General features: G+C 39.6%; 1 non-coding gene across 1 annotated transcript; it reads left to right on the forward strand.

The window, feature by feature from the left end:
* Positions 1-274: 274 nt before the first annotated feature.
* On the forward strand, positions 275-346 carry Trnap-agg (transfer RNA proline (anticodon AGG)). The gene has a single exon. It is a non-coding gene; the product is annotated as a tRNA-Pro (tRNA).
* Positions 347-6,933: the final 6,587 nt, after the last annotated feature.

A 6,933-nucleotide genomic window follows, 5' to 3' on the forward strand; every position in this document is an offset into this window, starting at 1 on the left:
TTTATACTAAGGCACAGTTTTCCCAATTTAAACAACGCTCAAAAGAAGATTCTAAGATTAAACGGACCTTTCAGATGGCTGTACAATACCTGCAATTCGATAACGCCTCATAGGACAAAGGAAAAAACGTATTCACAGTGAACGCTACCTTCTAGTAGAATCAGTAACTCATTAACAGCACAAAGTCACATATTAATACTACAATTTGAAGCACACATTAATTTTATGCCCAACACGTACTCTTCTACATGCACAACAACTACGGTTACCAACTGGCTCGTTGGTCTAGGGGTATGATTCTCGCTTAGGGTGCGAGAGGTCCCGGGTTCAAATCCCGGACGAGCCCTTCATTTTTTGCCCTTCTATTTCGCTTTGGTTATTGGTCTCCTGCAACTGTAGCAAAATATATTCAATATCATGTTACTTGATAAGTTGGACACATCATACTGCTAGCGATCAAAGGCTAAGCTGTGTCTCCAAAACTACTATTTGAAATGGTCGAAAATTAAGGAAATTACTTGAGTTCCGAACATCGATCGAGGTATTTTATTGTTAAATACCAGTTACAAAATTGCTCAGAAAGCAGATCAATTTCTGCTTGTATTCTCCAAGAGGAGATTTGAAATCCTCCTTCCCATACGAGCATGTAAGCTTAATCAATGATTGCTGTTGCAGTCAGACTATGATAGGTGTGGCTTAGGAGTAGTCAACTGCTTCTTTCTTTTGAGATGTACCGATGATACTGAACGCTCCAGCAGACCGTTAAATCCAAAAATTTGTGGTGAGCATTTTATACAGATAATGCCAGCATTTATATGAACTCCAAAGACGCTGAATGTATGTACTAGAGATTCAAAACGTCGCCCTTCATCATGAGAACATGAAATACCTATGCTGCATCACACATAATCGACTTTGAAAGTGCTGATTAACAGAACTGGAACCCAACGCGTAGAGAAGTGACTGGTGGTATGTGAAGCTGGCTGCAGAAGCAGAAGAGGGTGTGTGTGGCAGAACAACACGTCCAGGAATCCTATTACTATAGTTTTCCTCACGCTCACAAATTACATAACCAAAGGATTTCGAATTTCGTGGCGTAAATAGCCTGAAATATCTACTGTCTCACATAAAGTTTCAAGGAAATGTACTTTACCACAAAATATCCGATTTCTACAAGCTCCTCTAACCCAGAGGGCCGCTTCAAATGAGCTATGGAAAAGAAAGCCGTACAAAAACAAGTGTGCATTACAGTTTCCCTATAATCTGTAACTGACAGTGCAGAACACTCCTTAAAAGATGTCTATCCCACAAACGAGCATTTTATTTAAAATGAAACATGCAAAAACCACAATTACGTATCTTTATACTACACTTTTTATGTCACCGATAAAAATAACTATTAAAAGTTAAATTCACGATTCATTTCATTAACATCATCTGCAGTACCGTTTCTTTAACAGAAAGTCTTGTATTAATTATTTTGTTGTCACTTATTTAAATATGTAGTATTCCTTAGCACTTTCGGGTTAGCTTGTTATTTTCATTCATTATAAACCAACATGTTACGCAAAGACCGTACAAAGATAAGTAAAATAACAGTATTACGGTTATTTTGTTGACCCATTAAAAAATACTGCGGAAGTTAAGCAAATTATACTTGATTGATAAAGCAAAATTCAGTTGCTAAACACGAGTAATATTCTTAGCCACGAGGTCAAACATTTTCTTTCTTCAGATCAACCAAATACCTATCCTGTCTTTCTCCATCATTCCTCGGTCAAAAGTTATTACTCCTTGTCTACTCGCAATAACGCATCGTTCTGAATGTTACATACCACTCAGCGAATCCCCTGAATTAGAGCAATATAAGGCGCTTTTTAATTTGCGATAATTTCGGTTTCTTCCCTTTCCATATACAAACGGAACGTGGAAAGAATGAATGCCTGTACGCCTCTGCGCAGGCTGTTACTTGCCGGACTGCATCTGCACCATCTCTACACGGATAGGTAACAGCGGACTGACGATTCGTAGCTCCTGCCAGGCAAGTTCTCGCCAGATGCACCGCATCACTCTTCAAATGTGTGCCCGACAATATTTTCAACATCTCTGTTCCACACTCTCGCCACACAAACCTACTACCTTCCGCGCCGTCCTTCTTTGTAGAAACTGGACGTCCCCTGTTCTTTCGACGTGTATGGAGCCCGTATACTTGACCAATACATGGTTTTTCTTTTAATAAAAAAGCCTACACAAGAAAATGATTTCCCTCAAGTCTTCCACAGGCATGATGCGGTTACCCACTATACCGCGATTTCATCTTAGCCTACCATTTTCTTTATCTACAGCGGGACCTCTGTGGTGGTTGTCAAAAAGCTTGGGATTTCAATTTATATTATTCGCCAAGTCGAAAATGTGTAACACGAACAGCAGAAGTCCTACTACGCTCCCCTGAGGCACAAAGAAAATTGTCTCGGTGTCCATAGATAACATACTGAGTCCTGCCTGTCTGCAAATTTTTGATCCAGTCGCAAAACATGTCAGACATCCCGTAAGGCTCCAATCTGGTACTGGATCAAAAGTTTATCGAAAGTCTTGACAAACCGAACCAACCTGGTTTCCTCTGTCCTTAAAAGCAGAGTATATCATATGTGTACAGCTCTACTTTTCACGCGATTTCAAATCAAATATAGGGATTGCGGATTTTTTTGTAGGGGGACGCAGCATCAATCTACTACAGACTCTACGTACTGTACCCGTATTGACTGCGGAGACAAGATTTGGACCAATTACAGTGAGCACTCATTCTTCCCCCTCCTATAAATTTTCATCATTCACATGTGCGCCATATAAAGATGAAAACGTATATTTATGGTTACCGTCAGGGTTCTTCCTGCAGGAACTACTTCAAAATGAAACTGAAAGCAGACAACTGAGTACATAAAAAAAAGTAATGCAATCCACTGATACTTAAACAGAGGAGGACGTAAACCCTCTAAATGCGCCGAGAGAGAAAATAAAGGTCAATGTCACACATAACTGTTTTAATTTATCTTCTGTATCATAAACAGTGGCAGTTTCCAAACCAAAGTCCAAAATGAGCGATATAAAATAATTGTGTTCGAACTCGGTGGATATGTTATACTACTCTGTTAAAAACAGAAATTCTGTGGATCAATTACATTTTCTTTTTGGTGGATGGGTGATCCTGGGGAAAATATGCTTGATCAAAGTTTCTGTGGTAAATGTTATGATAAAGGGTGGAATTAACCACTCGCAAATTCTATGAAGAACTTGTTATAAGTTGCGTCGGGCCTTAGTATTCATCTGAGTTTTTTCCTATTTAAGTTGATTTCAACACCACTAGTCATTCATCTTAGCGGCAGGACGGCTACTGAACAATGGCAACATTGAAACTTCCTGGAACATTCCTTGATTTTCCTTTGCCGACGGAACATTTGAAGACAGAATTCATACCTAATCAAAATTTATTGAGATTTCGGGACAGGTCCGGCGATTATATTTGGTATTGAAGTTACTGAAGACAATTGCGTATCATCATACGAGATAGAATGTTTGCATACTGTTTTATGACCTTATTTTCGATTTGTATTTGCAGGCCGTATTTTTAAACTTAAGAGGTGATGAGATGTATTCTAAATTTTAAAACTTAGAGAGGAAGAAGGAGGGGGAGATTTCAAGTTGAGGGAACCAGTCACATTTCTTTGATGAACTTTTTACATAAAATTCTTGTCATTGTTCTGTAACATGTGCTTTACAACATATATAGCGTATTTTACTAAGTTCGGGGGAGAGGGCTGATAAATACGTGTGCTTTTCATTAAGTTTAAAACTGCACTTACTGCCCCTACACTATTTATGAGTTTTAATGACTACACAGTTAAGCACACAGCATGCAACTCATCACCTATTGGGAAAGCATCTACATCTCGACTGATCCTTCCGCAGCCCCTGCCAACCCACTTATATGCATCCTTTACACCGGACCATATGATCAGTTTGATGCAAAATTTCAGTAACTGCGTTTGAGACGAAGACAAAATTAAACGCCCAAAAGTTGGCTGTAACATCATTTTTGTTTATTCGGATATAAGAAATATCAGTCTCATTCTTCCTATTCTATTTCAAGAAATGTAGGGGTATGAAGCATTCTGGTTTACACCAGTCCCATATTTCTCTAGGTCTTCCAGATTCCTTGGACCCACAGGCTTGTCAACTAATTTAGTTATTCTGCTAGTTCCCATCTGATTTCCACATTTCTTCCACTTCCTTTAACCATCTTATATTTTGATAATGATGTGAAAAATGAATGAGAAATACTGCCTGGATTCCTTTTTTTTTAAATTAATGATGACCTATTTCACTCTGACTACCTGATCGTCTTCAGATATAGTGCTGCATTAGTTTACCACTAGCAGCGGCGGACCTGATGGCAGCGGTCGTCGTCGTCGGCATGAGTTTCAAGCCCCAGGCAGATTGGTCCTGTCCTCACCACATTTTCAACACACTACCCCATGCCGTCCAGTCATCTATCCCTTGGTCTTCCTCATGGTCGTTTCCCTTGCTTCTCCATTTCATGATACCTTCTTTGGAATCCTCGTATTTTCCACTCTTTGTAAGTGCCCACACCATGTTATCCTTGATGTTTCTATCCAGTTCTGTAAGAGTACCTCTTTTACTATTTCCCTTACCCTTTCATTCCTCATACTACCTCTCCTTGTTACTCCTATCCTACGTCTGAGGAACTTCATTTCACATGCCTTTATTATCCATGCTTCAGATGCATAGGTCAGTACGGGGATGTTGTAACTTCCTTATATAACTTCTTTACTTTTTTGTGGGACATGTTCCTTCCAAAACAGACTCCTAACACTTCGCAGGAATGATGCTGCTAGTCTCCCAAGTTCGCTGATCTCTTTCTCATTTCTTCAATTTTTCCCAAGTACTTTGACACTTTCCACTTCCTTCAGTTGTTCATCTCTAATACTTTTCCCACTTTCTTTCTAATTATAGCCAGGATCTGACATTTGTTTACATTAAATTTCATTCCATACCGTCTCTTAGCTTCTTCCCAAGCATTCAGCTGTTCGTGAATCTCCTCCTCCCTGTTTTCCCTGCTCATCAATTCATACCGAGAGGGGTAGCATCACATTGGATTCGCATTTGGGAGGACGATGGTTCAAACCCGCATCATATTTTAGTTCCTGTGATTTCCCTAAATCGCTTAAGGCAAATGCCAGGATGGTTCCATCTCCTCCTCCTCCTCTTTTTCTGCAACCTTGGTCATCATATCACCCAAGACCACAATGAAGAGGAGCGGTGACAATGCACTGTCCTGTTTCACATCACTTGTTTGCTGGAACCAATTTGTTCTTTCATTTCCCACTTTCAACAACACTCACACTGCACCGTACACCTCCTCTTCTCTGTTTCTTGTCTCTTTTTCCACTTCTTTTTGCTTCCCAGTCCTTTGATCTACAGACGCTATCAAATGCCTTTTCTATATTGAGAAAGGCCATCTCCTGGTGTTCTTCGCTAGCTTCCTTTTCTTCAGTTTCCATACTCTAATTCCCCTTTAGTGGTTCTCTGTCTTCTTCCATTCCTTCATGATTCTCATGCTCATCACCAGTAGACAGTGATCACTATTCAATACCTCAGATGGTAGTGACTTTATATCCGTTAAAGGGTTCTTCGTTTCCCAATAATACAGCATGTAATCCACCAAAGATTTTTATGCTAGATTGCTGCTGGCCATGTAACTTTGTCTCTCTTCTTCTGAAGCCACGAGGGATCAATCACTAAACCATTTCTCTTGCAGAAATCCATCAATCTCTTTCCTTCTTCATTTATACTGTACATGGTAGGAGGTAAAAAAAAGTTATTGTGTTCTGCTTCCCATCAGTTTAACTTAGCCTCCGGCAGTGGCACGAGCAGTTATGTAAACTACTCCGTAGTATATGTGGTCAGCTCCCACGTTATTATGCTGAGCTAGGGACGCCACCACGGTATTGCTGAGTGGGAGACGCCAACTTTCTGGCACAACCCCGTCAATGGGAGGACCGGGTGCCGTCACATGGGGTGATCCAGGTGGCGTTTATCATTATTTTGAAAACGAAAGTACTGTTTACCGGGAAATGGCATAACTACGATGTCAAAAATTTTGAACTCTTCTCTTACTTGTCCACATTATCTTGTAAAAGTATATACTTTCATCGTAAATTAAACTCTGCCGCCTCTATATGGCTATCATCCTGTTTCGCCACTATTCTTGTTTCGCATCCATAAAGAAGTACTGATGTAGCCGTAACTCTGTATCCTTTTAGAGGAGTTTATGTAGCTCTTTTTCCCTTCCAGATTGTGTTTAAATGATCCAGACCAGATTGTGTTTAAATGATCCAGACGCAGCTTGGAAACATTTAAAATTATAACTAATACAGCAGACTAAATAGTTACATTGAAAAATTGTTCGACAAGTTCATTAAAAGTACATATTTTTAATACATGTGGCTATTTTCCTATTAATGATGCAACTAGGTTTTCTAAAATGTAAGTGGACTATAGTACGTTCAGATCTCGTTTAGTGTATGACTGGAGTTTTCAGCCTGACTTCTGTGTCCTCTAGAACTAAAAGTTGGTAAGCAAAAAATTGTCATATGCCAAATGTAAATACAGCCCTTCTTTGAGGCATCTCATCATCAGTGTATAACAATACACAGAAGATACAAAAAAATCTTTTGGTTTGTACATTTCAGTAAAGCACTCAGCTGCATCGAACACTGGTCGCCAGTTAGCGTGTAGTGACAATAACAAAGAATCCAAGGTCGCTACTGAGGGACCAGTAGGGAACAAGTTTTGAAGTCTCACACAAAGAAACTGAAGTACTTGCGAATAGCGACAGAAAAATTTGTATGTTAT

This window comes from Schistocerca cancellata, chromosome 2, assembly GCF_023864275.1.
Source record: "Schistocerca cancellata isolate TAMUIC-IGC-003103 chromosome 2, iqSchCanc2.1, whole genome shotgun sequence".
Taxonomy (NCBI): domain Eukaryota; kingdom Metazoa; phylum Arthropoda; class Insecta; order Orthoptera; family Acrididae; genus Schistocerca; species Schistocerca cancellata.